The following is a 15,094-nucleotide window of genomic DNA, read 5'->3' on the forward strand; positions in this document are numbered from 1 at the left end:
ACTTTAGAGGTCACAGAGGTCAACAACATTTTAATGGATTTGTTCTTGAGAACTAAAAGGAATGGATTCATAAGATTTGGCTGGTAGCTTTTTGGAATAGAGCTAACCAATTTGAGAAGGAAAATGACATTGACCTACTTACAAGATCACAGGGAAAAATATGTCAGCAACTTCTGAAGAAGAATCAAAAAGCATAGAATCTAATAATAATATTTTGCTGACAGATGGAGCCAACAAAGTTTGCGAGGGAAATATTTTTAGTGCAATATAATATTTAATGAGAATATTTTGCTATGATTGCTTAAATATTCAGGTGAGCGATACAGGCCCTCTTGGGCCTCTTGTATCTTAAAATCGTGACATTCATATCCATTTTCAATTTGATTAGCACTGTTCCCTTGCCTCGGGTCTTAGAATACATAGGCCGCTGTAATATATATAAAAGCTATTCTGTAACTAGTTACAAACACAATCAGGTGACGGAAGTCTAAAAATGACTGGCAGGCAATCCCATCAGACTTCTCAATGTCATGACAACCATAACTTGATGTCAATTCTTTTAGTTGTTTTGTCAGGTTTGTCACAATTGTGGGTATGAAATAAGAGGCTAACACCAGCAAGTCTGAATGTGTGATTTATCCAGATCTGACTTTGAGGATGTGACTGTTCCAAGTTCCTCTCATTCAAACAGTTCCGTTTAGATAAACTCTGCCCTAAGAAGTTTGATATCAGCAGATTTTTCATAATAACAGGCACCCTAGGAGCTAGGAGCTATCCTAGCCTCATATACAACATTGGGGCTATGAGCTGTATCCTAGCCTCAAATACAACCTTGGAGCTATGAGCTATCCTAGCCTGGCATACAACCTTGGGGCTATGAGCTATCCTAGCCTGGTATATAACCTTGGAGCTATGAGCTATCCTAGCCTGGTATACAACATTGGGGCTATGAGCTGTATCCTAGCCTCAAATACAACCTTGGAGCTATGAGCTATCCTAGCCTGGTATACAACCTTGGAGCTATGAGCTATCCTAGCCTGGCATCCACCCTTGGGGCTATGAGCTATCCTAGCCTGGTATATAACCTTGGAGCTATGATCTATCCTAGCCTCATATACAACCTTGGAGCTATGAGCTATCCTAGCCTGGTATACAACCTTGGATCTATGAGCTATCCTAGCCTCATATACAACCTTGGAGCTATGATCTATCCTAGCCTGGTATACAACCTTGGAGCTATGATCTATCCTAGCCTGGAATACAACCTTGGAGCTATGAGCTATCCTAGCCTGGTATACAACCTTGGATCTATGATCTATCCTAGCCTGGTATACAACCTTGGATCTATGATCTATCCTAGCCTGGTATACAACCTTGAAGCTATGAGCTATCCTAGCCTGGTGTACAACCTTGGAGCTATGTTCTATCCTAGCCTGGTATACAACCTTGAAGCTATGATCTATCCTAGCCTGGTATACAACCTTGGAGCTATGAGCTATCCTAGCCTGGTGTACAACCTTGGAGCTATGTTCTATCCTAGCCTGGTATACAACCTGGAAGCTATGATTTATCCTAGCCTGGTATACAACCTTGGAGCTATGAGCTATCCTAGCCTGGTATACAACCTAGGAGCTAGGATAGATCATAGCCTGGTGTACAACCTTGGAGCTATGATTTATCCTAGCCTCGTATACAACCTTGGAGCTATGAGCTATTCTAGCCTCGTATACAAACCTTGGGGCTATGATCTATCCTAGCCTGGTATTCAACCTTGGAGCTATGAGCTATCCTAGCCTTGTATACAAACCTTGGAGCTATGATCTATCCTAGCCTGGTATACAACCTTGGAGCTATGATCTATCCTAGCCTGGTATACAACCTTGGAGCTATGATCTATCCTAGCCTGGTATACAACCTTGGAGCTATGAGCTATCCTAGCCTGGTATACAACCTTGGGGCTATGAGCTATCATAGCCTGGTATACAAACATTCTTGGAGCTTTGAGTTATCTGAGCCTCCCCCATATACAACCAGGTAGTCTTGGAGCTTTTAGCTATCTGAACCTCTCCTATATACAACCAGGTAGTCTTGGAGCTTTGAGCTATCTGAGCCTCTCCTATATACAACCAGGTAGTCTTGGAGCTTTTAGCTATCTGAGCCTCTCCTATATACAACCAGGTAGTCTTGGAGCTTTGAGCTATCTGAGCCTCTCCTATAATATACAACCAGGTAGTCTTGGAGATTTAAGCTATCTGAGCCTATCCTATATACAACCAGGTAGTCTTGGAGCTTTGAGCTATCTGAGCCTCTCCTATATACAACCAGGTAGTCTTGGAGCTTTGAGCTATCTGAGCCTCTCCTATATACAACCAGGCAGTCTTGGAGCTTTGAGCTATCTGAGCCTCTCCTATATACAACCAGGCAGTCTTGGAGCTTTGAGCTATCTGAGCCTCTCCTATATACAACCAGGTAGTCTTGGAGCTTTGAGCTATCTGAGCCTCTCCTATAATATACAACCAGGTAGTCTTGGAGATTTAAGCTATCTGAGCCTATCCTATATACAACCAGGTAGTCTTGGAGCTTTGAGCTATCTGAGCCTCTCCTATATACAACCAGGCAGTCTTGGAGCTTTGAGCTATCTGAGCCTCTCCTATATACAACCAGGCAGTCTTGGAGCTTTGAGCTATCTGAGCCTCTCCTATATACAACCAGGCAGTCTTGGAGCTTTGAGCTATCTGAGCCTCTCCTATATACAACCAGGCAGTCTTGGAGCTTTGAGCTATCTGAGCCTCTCCTATATACAACCAGGCAGTCTTGGAGCTTTGAGCTATCTGAGCCTCCCCTATATACAACCAGGCAGTCTTGGAGCTTTGAGCTATCTGAGCCTCCCCTATATACAACCAGGCAGTCTTAGAGCTTTGAGCTATCTGAGCCTCCCCTATATACAACCAGGTAGTCTTGGAGCTTTGAGCTATCTAAGCCTCCCCTATATACAACCAGGCAGTCTTAGAGCTTTGAGCTATCTGAGCCTCCCCTATATACAACCAGGTAGTCTTGGAGCTTTGAGCTATCTAAGCCTCCCCTATATACAACCAGGCAGTCTTAGAGCTTTGAGCTATCTGAGCCTCCCCTATATACAACCAGGTAGTCTTGGATCTTTGAGCTATTTGAGCCTCTCCTTTATACAACCAGGCAGTCTTGGAGCTTTTAGCTATCTGAGCCTCTCCTATATACAACCAGGCAGTCTTGGAGCTTTTAGCTATCTGAGCCTCTCCTACATACAACCAGGTAGTCTTGGATCTTTGAGCTATTTGAGCCTCTCCTACATACAACCAAGTAGTCTTGGAGCTTTTAGCTATCTGAGCATCTCCTATATACAACCAGGTAGTCTTGGAGCTATCTGAGCCTCTCCTATATACATTCAGGTAGTCTTGGAGCTTAGAGCTATCTGAGCCTCTCCTATATACAACCAGGTAGTCTTGGAGCTTTTAGCTATCTGAGCCTTTCCTATATACAACCAGGTAGTCTTGGAGCTTTTAGCTATCTGAGCCTCTCCTATATACAACCAGGCAGTCTTTGAGCTATCTGAGCCTCTCCTATATACAACTAGGCAGTCCTTGAGCTTTGAGCTATCTGAGCCTCTCCTATAATATACAACCAGGCAGTCTTAGAGCTTTGAGCTATCTGAGCCTCTCCTGTATACAACCAGGCAGTCTTAGAGCTTTGAGCTATCTGAGCCTCTCCTATATACAACTAGGCAGTCCTTGAGCTTTGAGCTATCTGAGCCTCTCCTATAATATACAACCAGGTAGTCTTGGAGCTTTGAGCTATCTGAGCCTCTCCTGTATACAACCAGGCAGTCTTAGAGCTTTGAGCTATCTGAGCCTCTCCTATATACAACCAGGCAGTCTTAGAGCTTTGAGCTATCTGAGCCTCTCATACAAGCTTGGAGATGTTATATTAGCTACCTAACATACTCATGCAAACACATTCTTGGAGTTGTGACCTGTCTGAGCCTCTCATACAAGCAGGTCTGGGGAAGCATGGCTCCCGGTGATTGAATTAGTGTTTAGTATTACCACTCCAGGCAAATGGCAAACTGCATTGTCATGTGTGTCCTTCATTTCACTCAATTATTTGTCAATTTCATTTCTCATTGTCTGCAAGTTCCACAATTTCACCTCCATCATCCGCGGGTTAGGTCCAATAACTCCGATATTAATATGATTTGTGCAAAAATCTAATTACTTGTTGTTATCCCTATTCCCCAAAATTGCTATAGAGTTTGTAATTTACGCAATTATTACTGACATCTTGAGAATGCCATGTAAGCCCTTCATTTCTCTTCATATTTTTTTGTCCCAAAAAAGAAAACAATGTGCATGTTAATTGAAAATTTACAAATATATTTCATTACGCCCAGTCTTCAGAACATTCGGGAATAATATAATAAACGGAAAATAAAACAGACTTATTCGGGCAGAAATAGCTATAAATTGAATTTCCATCATAACTCTGTAATCCATTGATTGTATACAGGGACATGATGGTCAGTGTGAACTGTTGCATTCTGGGGATTTTGTTTGTGCCGATTTCAATAGAAAAGTACAATTAGAAACCTGATGATAACATATTCTGTTTTTAGAAAACATCAAAACAATTAAACAAACTGTGTTTGATTCAGTGTTACTTTTCACATCTTTGCAACAGAGACACAGTAGTCTATAGTGGTAGGCGCTCACAGGGCTCGTGACCAAAGGGTTGCAGATTTGAGTCGCGTCACGGCACTGTGTTATTTCCTTGATCAAGATACTTTACTCCACTTGTTCCAGTTTACTCATGCAGCTGTAAATGAGTATGTGGTTGGGCAGTGCTAGAATTGTTCAATGATAGCTGAGAGCGCTGAAATGGCAGAACCGGCTGTATGCTCCCCAGGGAATTAGAAAGATATTGACTCAGGTTACAATTACAGGCCCATACGAGTTTTTGAGGACTGGTCACGTGTATAGGATTCAACCAATGTGATTGCGAGAAATGTTCATGCATATAATAATATACAATTATGGACTTTTGTGCTGGTGAATATGATGTGATATGAACATGAAAGAGTGATATTGACTGAGGCGAAGCAAGCCTCGGTCATTACCACTCTTTCATGTTCATATCACATCATATTCACCAGCACAAAAGTACATACCTGTTTTATTATATGCTTCAACAATAAAATAAAACGAAACAAAACTCAAGGTCCTGTTTTTTGTACGCGAGCCTACGTGTAAAATTTAGCCAGGTTTGAATACAACAGTTCAGCATTGTGGCTTTCGAAGCATCGTCGAGGTTCTTTTTCTTAAGATAAGCATGGAGGACATGCACTGCGTGTTCAATGGCCTTTTTTTATGTTAACAGCATCTTTATCCTTGAATAGTTTTGGTAATTTTCTGATGTAACGGAGGAGAAACGTTCGCCTGCAGCCATCTTCTATTGTCTGACAGATTGCGTTCCGGTTTAACTGCGCATGCGCTACGACAGGTTCCGGGGAATTTCCGTATAGGTTATATTTAGAAATCCATATTCACCGGATAACGAGTCTACATGAGTTTTTGAGGACTGGTCACGTGTATAGGATCCAACCAATGTGATTACGAGAAATTTTCATGCATATAATAAATACAGATTATTGAGTATTTCATACAACGTATACTGATTATTGAGTATTTCATACAACGTATACTGATTATTGAGTATTTCATACAACGTATACTGATTATTGAGTATTTCATACAACGTATACTGATTATTGAGTATTTCATACAACGTATACTGATTATTGAGTATTTCATACAACGTATACTGATTATTGAGTATTTCATACAACGTATACTGATTATTGAGTATTTCATATACAATGCATACAGATTATTGAGTATTTCATATACAATGAATACAGATTATTGAGTATTTCATACAATGATTACAGCTAATTGAGTATTTAATACAACATATACTGATTATTGAGTATTTCATACAACGTATACTGATTATTGAGTATTTCATACAACGTATACTGATTATTGAGTATTTCATACAACGTATACTGATTATTGAGTATTTCATACAACGTATACTGATTATTGAGTATTTCATACAACGTATACTGATTATTGAGTATTTCATACAACGTATACTGATTATTGAGTATTTCATACAACGTATACTGATTATTGAGTATTTCATACAACGTATACTGATAATTGAGTATTTCATACAACATATACTGATTATTGAGTATTTTATACAATGATTACAGCTAATTGAGTATTTCATACAATATATACTGATTATTGAGTATTTCATACAATGTATACAGATAATTGAGTATCTCATACAACATATACTGATTATTGAGTATTTCATACAACATATACCGATTATTGAGTATTTTATACAATGATTACAGCTATTTGAGTATTTCATACAATATATACTGATTATTGAGTATTTCATACAATGTATACAGATAATTGAGTATCTCATAAAACATATACTGATTATTGAGTATTTCATGCAACATATACTGATTATTGAGTATTTTATACAATGATTACAGCTAATTGAGTATTTCATACAATATATAGTGATTATTGAGTATTTCATACAATGTATACACATTATTGTGTATTTCATACAATGTATACAGATTATTGAGTATTTCATACAATGTGTACTGATTATTGAGTATTTCATACAACATATACTGATTATTGAGTATTTCATACAATGTATACAGATAATTGAGTATCTCATACAATGTATACAGATTATTGAGTATTTCATACAATGTGTACTGATTATTGAGTATTTCATACAATGTATACTGATTATTGAGTATTCCATGCTCTTTTCCAAACATTGTTTTATATTTGAAAGATAATTGCACACAATTTATCCTAAGGTGTAAATAACTGTTTGCTGAATTATGTGAATTTCTGTACAAAGTTTTTAATTTTAACAGCAGATTAAATGTGTGTATAATCGGGTAAATATTTGATCACAGGCGGTTTTTGAAAGATTCAAATATCCTGTCGATGTGTTTTGTTGAAGTTCACATGAATTTTTCATGTGTCAGGGAATTCAAATTACCATTGAAATATTCATTGTTAACCAAGTTTATTTTAAGAAATGCAGACATTGTTCATATACAACACTTAGCACATAAAGTTTGAAGTTGTTTTCGTGTGATGTAGTGATGTAGTGTGATCATAGATAAATCTTGGAGAACTTGATTTCCTGGTTTAAAGAAGTTTTAATTTACAAACTAATTTTGTATTAACTGGAACTGTGGTGCAATTTAGATTTATACAATTTTGTGATGGATGGCTTGTCTTGAAGATTTCCATACCAGATTCTGTAGCCTTACAATTCCATGCAGGCGTAGCCTTAAGTTACATGTTTAGCAGTCTCTCAGCAATTCTCTATGGATGAAGTTGTAAATGCTGATGTAACACAGAACAGAGATTCTGTACAGAATGGCACAACAACATGGACCATAGGTATGAACCATTCATGGGCACACATCGGGTGTTAGATCGATGAGTGGTCAGAAAGATAGATGTATTTTACACACGAAACTTTAGATGCATACTTGCCAACTCTCCCCTATTTATGAATATTAGATAAAAAAGCCCATTATGAATAATAAAATCTTAAACTCCTAATTAAGACCAACGCTGTTGGCATTATATTGTTAAATATAATACATGTATTATAAATGTGCTAAAAAATGTATTTATTTGTTTTCCATGCAAATAATTACAGCAGATATTTGAGCCAGTAAAGATATAGCTTAGCATTATTAGTATATAGAGCCTGGTCCTATGTGGCAATGAGTTCCGCATCAAGTTTACCATTATGGTAATCTTCTGTCGGTGTATATCAAAGTTTGGACATTGTTATGCAATGAATCTGTTCGCCATGCAGTAATTTGGTTGCTTCGGTAGACATCTGGATGCTGGAGATTTTACTGTGGTAGTGTGCTAGACCTAGATTGAAGCCAAAATGAAACCTGGTCTGAGCCAGTTTCTAAATCAATTGGAGATTTAGGGTCTTTCCAGTGAAAAAATCCTTATTTTATTGAAAACTTCAACCACATTTTTCAATTCAGAGCTTGACAAATTACCTGTTGTGTTTTTGCATGTCAAATATCTTGGTCCAAAGAGAAAAATCAATACAAAGTGGCTGTAAACTAAGATACATACCAATAACCTGATGGCCTGCTGTTTTGGTCTCGCTTAACCTAAATCTTAGATAACTATATACATGAATCTAAACTAATATTCACTGCTTCAAGCCAAAATGAACCTAAAATGAGATAAATACATACATGAACCTAAATTTATATATATGCTTCTGCCAGCCCCACTAACCTAAAACTTATATATACTGCGGCCAGCCCCACTGAACCTAAAACTTGTATATACTGCGGCCAGCCCCACTGAACCTAAAACTTGTATATACTGCGGCCAGCCCCACTGAACCTAAAACTTGTATATACTGCGGCCAGCCCCACTGAACCTAAAACTTGTATATACTGCGGCCAGCCCCACTGAACCTAAAACTTGTATATACTGCGGCCAGCCCCACTGAACCTAAAACTTGTATATACTGCGGCCAGCCCCACTGAACCTAAAACTTGTTTATACTGCGGCCAGCCCCACTGAACCTAAAACTTATATATACTGCAGCCAGCCCCACTGAACCTAAACCTTATATATACTGCTGCTATCCCCACTAAACCTAAAAACTTGTATATACTGCTGCTAGCCCCACTAAACCTAAAACTTGTATATACTGCTGCTAGCCCCACTAAACCTAAAACTTGTATATACTGCTGCTAGCCCTACTGAACCTAAAACATGTATATACTGCTGCTTGCCCTACTGAACCTTAACCTTGTATATATACTGCTGCTATCCCTACGGAACCTAAACTTGTATATACTGCTGCTATCCCTACTGAACCTAAAACTTGTATATACTGCTGCTATCCCTGTTTAATCTAAAACATATATATACTGCTGCTAGCCCTACTGAACCTTAACCTTGTATATATTGCTGCTAGCCCTACTGAACCTAAAACTTGTATATACTGCTGCTATCCCTGTTGAATCTAAAACTTGTATATACTGCTGCTAGCCCTAACTGAACCTAAATCTTAGATAACTATATATACATGAACTAAACCTTATATATATATACATATATGACAAGCTGCACTGAACCTAAAACTTACCAGTTTATACATACATGACCCAAAACTTATATATGATTATGCTGCTACTAGCCTCAAAGAAATTCCTAGCTCCACTGATCCTAAAAGCTCAATAAAAACAAGAACCTTAACTTACATATGCTTTGCTTACCCCAGTGGGCTTAACTTACATATGCTTTGCTTACATTGACCCAGTGGGCTTAACTTACATATGCTTTGCTTACATTGACCCAGTGGGCTTAACTTACATATGCTTTGCTTACATTGCCCCAGTGGGCTTAACTTACATATACTTTGCTTACATTGCCCCAGTGGGCTTAAACTCAAATACATCCATGGAGCTGTATATGCTGCTGTTATAGACACACTGAACCTTTTAGTCTCCAAACTAAACCTAAACTTAGGCACACTGCTTCAAGTCCAACAGAATTTTAAACATTTATGTATACGTAGTTGCGTTGAACTGAATTTTCTGAGATAAGTGCACTCGTAAAGATAACTATAGGGTGTATGTAAATATGTTGTTAATGCGTGTAAGCATAGCTTTCATCAGATAAAAATGTTAAAACGCTAATAGCAGTAATTTATTTTGTTCATCACCTCCTTAGTAATACTGGTTTGGCTTCTCAAATAATGATTTTAAAACAAGAATTGGGTGCAGCACAGCAGCTTTCCTGACAGTTTACAGTGCTTATTTCTTGGGGAAATCCATCCATGATGTTTGCTGAATGTGAGAACAACAACCAAAGTCGTCCAATTTGACAAACTAATCTTTCAATATCCGCGTGTCTACAGGTCCGCAGACTGTCCAACCCATACGCTTTTTTCCTTAATGTGTTTATCAACATTTTTGGGTCAGTGGAGCGAGTGATCATCTGATGTGACTGGTGTCCAATATGAAAGTTTTCCTATCTCTAAATCCCTGTCTCCTTACCAACCAATTTTTATACCTACTCCTTTCCTGTTCCCTTTATCCCACTCTTTATTCTGCGCCCTCGATCCCACTCTTTATTCTGTTCTCTCTATCCCACTCTTTGTTCTGCGCCCTCGATCCCACTCTTTATTCTGCTCCCTCTATCCCACTCTTTTTTCTGCTCCCTCTATCCCACTCTTTTTTCTGCTCCCTTTATTCCCCTCTTCATTCTTCTCCCTCTGTCCCACTCTTTATTCTGCACCCTCGATCCCACTCTTATTCTGTTCCCTCTATCCCACTCTTTATTCTGGGCCCTCTATCCCACTCTTTATTCTGCGCCCTCGATCACACTCTTATTCTGTTCCCTCTATCCCACTCTTTATTCTGCTCCCTCTATCCCACACTTTATTCTGTTCCCTCTATCCGACTCTTTATTCTGCGCCCTAAATCCCACTCTTATTCTGTTCCCTCTATCCCAATCTTTTTTCTGCTCCCTCTATCCCACTCTTTATTCTGTTCCCTCTATCCCACTCTTTATTACGGCACTCGATCCCACTCTTATTCTGTTCCTTCTATCCCAGTCTTTATTCTGCTCCCTCTATCCCACTCTTTATTCTGTTCCCTCTATCCCACTCTTTATTCTGCGCCCTCTATCCCACTCTTTATTCTGTGCCCTCGATCCCACTCTTATTCTGTTCCCTCTATCCCACCCTTAATTCTGCTCCCTTTATCCCACTCTTTATTCTGTTCCCTCTATCCCACTCTTTATTCTGCGCCCTCGATCCCACTCTTTATTCTGTTCCATATATCCCACTCTTTATTCTGCTCCCTCTATCCCACTCTTTTTTCTGCTCCCTTTATTCCACTCTTTATTCTTATCCCTCTATCCCACTCTTTATTCTGCTCACTTTATCCCAATCTTTATTCTGTTCCCTCGATCCCACTCTTTATTCTGTTCCCTATATCCCTCTCTTTATTCTGCTCCCTCTATCCCACTCTTTTTTCTGCTCCCTCTATCCCACTCTTTATTCTGCTCCCTATATCCCACTCTTTATTCTGCTCCCTCTATCCCACTCTTTTTTCTGCTCCCTCTATCCCACTCTTTATTCTGCTCCCTTTATCCCACTCTTTATTCTGCTCCCTATATCCCACTCTTTATTCTGCTCCCTCTATCCCAATCTTTATTCTGTTCCCTCTATCCCAGACTTTATCATGCGCCCTCTATCCTACTCTTTATTCTGTTCCCTCTTTCCCACTCTTTATTATGTGCCCTCTATCCTACTCTTTATTCTGTTCCCTTTATCCCACTCTTTATTCTGTTCCCTCTATCCCACTCTTTATTCTGTGCCCTCTATCCTACTCTTTATTCTGCTCCCTCTATCCCACTCTTTATTATGCGCCCTCGATCCCACTCTTATTCTGTTCCTTTTATCCCAGTCTTTATTCTTCTCCCTCTATCCCACTCTTATTCTGTTCCCTCTATCCCACTCTTTATTCTGCGCCCTCGATCCCACTCTTTATTCTTCACCCTCAATCCCACTCTTATTCTGTTCCCTCTATCCCTCTCTTTATTCTGTTCCCTCTATATACCACTCTTTATTCTTATCTCTTTATCCCACCCTTTATTCTGCTCCCTTTATCCCACTCTAATTCTGTTCCCTCTATTCCACTCTTTATTCTTCTCCCTCTCTCCTTCTCTTTATTCTGTTCCCTCTATCCCTCTCTTTATTCTGCTCCCTTTATCCCACTCTTTATTCTGTTCTCTCTATCCCACTCTGTATTCTGCGCCCTCGATCCCACTCTTATTCTGTTCCCTTTATCCCACTCTTTATTCTGCTCCCTTTATCCCACTCTTTATTCTGCTCCATTTATCCCACTCTTTATTCTGTTCCCTATATCCCACTCTTAATTCTGTTCCCTTTATCCCACTCTTTATTCTGCTCCCTTTATCCCTCTCTTTATTCTGCCCCCTTTATCCCACTCTTTATTCTGCCCCCTTTATCCCACTCTTTATTCTGTTCTCTCTATCCCACTCTTTAATATGCTCCCTTTATCCCACTCTTTTTTCTGTTCTCTCTATCCCACTCTTTATTCTTCTCCCTCTATCCCACTCTTTATTCTGTTCTCTCTATCCCAATCTTTATTCTTCTCCCTTTATCCCACTCTTTATTCTGCTCCCTGTATCCCACTCTTTATTCATTCTGTTCTCTCTATCCCACTCTTTATTCTGTTCTCTCTATCCCACTCTTTATTCTTCTCCCTCTATCCCACTCTTTATTCTGCTCCCTTTATCCCACTCTTTATTCTGCTCCCTTTATCCCACTTTTTATTCTGTTCTCTCTATCCCACTCTTTATTCTGTTCCCTCTATTCCACTCTTAATTCGGCTCCCTTTATCCCACTCTTTATTCGGTTCCCTCTATTCCACACTTAATTCGGCTCCCTTTATCCCACTCTTTATTCTGTTCTCTCTATCCCACTCTTTATTTTGTTCCCTTTATTCCACTCTTAATTCGGCTCCCTTTATCCCACTCTTTATTCTGTTCTCTCTATCCCACTCTTTATTCTGTTCTCTCTATCCCACTCTTATTCTGTTCCCTGTATCCCACTCTTTATTCTGCTCCCTTTTTCCCACTCTTTATTCTGTTCTCTCTATCCCATTCTTTATTCTTCTCCCTCTATCCCACTCTTTATTATGCTCCCTTTATTCCACTCTTTTTTCTGCTCCCTTTATCCCACTCTTTATTCTGTTCTCTCTATCCCACTCTCTATTCTGTTCTCTCTATCCCACTCTTTATTCTGCTCCCTCTATTCCACTCTTAATTCGGCTCCCTTTATCCCACTCTTTATTCTGCTCCCTCTATCCCACTCTTATTCTGCTCCCTCTATCCCACTCTTATTCTGTTCTCTCTATCCCACCCTTAATTCTGCTCCCTTTATCCCACTCTTTATTCTGTTCTTTCTATCCCACTCTCTATTCTGTTCTCTCTATCCCACTCTTTATTCTGCTCCCTCTATCCCACTCCTAATTCGGCTACCTCTATTCCACTCTTATTCTGCTCCCTCTATCCCACTCTTATTCTGTTCTCTCTATCCCACTCTTATTCTGTTCCCTGTATCCCACTCTTTATTCTGCTCCCTTTTTCCCACTCTTTCTTCTGTTCTCTCTATCCCACTCTTTATTCTTCTCCCTCTATCCCACTCTTTATTATGCTCCCTTTATTCCACTCTTTTTTCTGCTCCCTTTATCCCACTCTTTATTCTGTTCTCTCTATCCCACTCTCTATTCTGTTCTCTCTATCCCACTCTTTATTCTTCTCCCTCTATCCCACTCTGTTCCCTATATCCCTCTCTTTATTCTGCTCCCTCTATCCCACTCTTATTCTGTTCTCTCTATCCCTCTCTTATTCTGTTCCCTGTATCCCACTCTTTATTCTGCTCCCTTTTTCCCACTCTTTCTTCTGTTCTCTCTATCCCACTCTTTATTCTTCTCCCTCTATCCCACTCTCTATTCTGTTCTCTCTATCCCACTCTTTATTCTTCTCCCTCTATCCCACTCTGTTCCCTATATCCCTCTCTTTATTCTGCTCCCTCTATCCCACTCTTATTCTGTTCTCTCTATCCCTCTCTTATTCTGTTCCCTGTATCCCACTCTTTATTCTGCTCCCTTTTTCCCACTCTTTCTTCTGTTCTCTCTATCCCACTCTTTATTCTTTTCTCTCTATCCCACTCTTTATTCTGTTCTCTCTTTCCCACTCTTTATTCTGTTCTCTCTATCCCACTCTTATTCTGTTCCCTGTATCCCACTCTTTATTCTGCTCCCTTTTTCCCACTCTTTATTCTGCTCCCTCTATCCCACTCCTAATTCGGCTACCTCTATTCCACTCTTATTCTGCTCCCTCTATCCCACTCTTATTCTGTTCCCTCTATTCCACTCTTATTCTGCTCCCTCTATCCCACTCTTTATTCTTTTCCCTTTATCCCACTCCTAATTCGGCTCCCTCTATTCCACTCTTATTCTGCTCCCTCTATCCCACTCTTATTCTGTTCTCTCTATCCCACTCTTTATTCTGTTCTCTCTATCCCCCTCTTTATTCTGTTCTCTCTATCCCCCTCTTTATTCTGTTCTCTCTATCCCTCTCTTTATTCTGTTCTCTCTATCCCACTCTTTAATATGCTCCCTTTATCCCACTCTTTTTTCTGTTCTCTCTATCCCACTCTTTATTCTTCTCCCTCTATCCCACTCTTTATTATGCTCCCTTTATTCCACTCTTTTTTCTGCTCCCTTTATCCCACTCTTTATTCTGTTCTCTCTATCCCACTTTTATTCTGTTCCCTGTATCCCACTCTTTATTCTGCTCCCTTTTTCCCACTCTCTATTCTGTTCTCTCTATCCCACTCTTTATTCTTTTCCCTTTATCCCACTCCTAATTCGGCTCCCTCTATTCCACCCCTTTTTCAAAGGTCATACAAGTTTGCTATTAAAACAAAGAAATTGTTTCCGTGTTTGTAATAAATAGATGTATAGGTTTATCTCTTTTAAACTTAATTTAACAATAAAACATGTTTAAGCTGAATGAGACTTTACTATGTACACTAAAGTCACCCAACTTTTATACATGTATGTAGACATGGTCATGTAACCATCATAAACAGGTGTCACTATTAAAAGGTGTTTTATATAGATAGGTTCTGTTATTGTACCTTAAACACATAATGTCAGCTAATTACAAAATCCTTTGTAGGAAATTGATCCAACTGTGAAAATTTCATCTTTACAAAATTTGAGGGCAACGTTTTATTATGATCATTTAGTGTAATAAGGTAAGGTAAAACTTTGCTACCTTGACATTTTTGATACATTGCAGATGACATTTTTGGGACCAAAGTGACCAGAAAAATATATTTAATTTGA

The 15,094-nt window shown here is 39.2% G+C and overlaps 1 protein-coding gene across 2 annotated transcripts in view; it reads left to right on the top strand.

Moving 5' to 3' along the window:
• Nucleotides 1-15,094, top strand: part of LOC110456538 (arginine--tRNA ligase, cytoplasmic-like) — a 146,954-nt gene that overhangs the window by 91,386 nt on the left and 40,474 nt on the right. The gene's annotated exons all lie outside the window — the stretch shown is intronic.

The sequence above is a fragment of the Mizuhopecten yessoensis genome, unplaced genomic scaffold (genome assembly GCF_002113885.1).
Source record: "Mizuhopecten yessoensis strain PY_sf001 unplaced genomic scaffold, ASM211388v2 scaffold8807, whole genome shotgun sequence".
Classification (NCBI taxonomy): domain Eukaryota; kingdom Metazoa; phylum Mollusca; class Bivalvia; order Pectinida; family Pectinidae; genus Mizuhopecten; species Mizuhopecten yessoensis.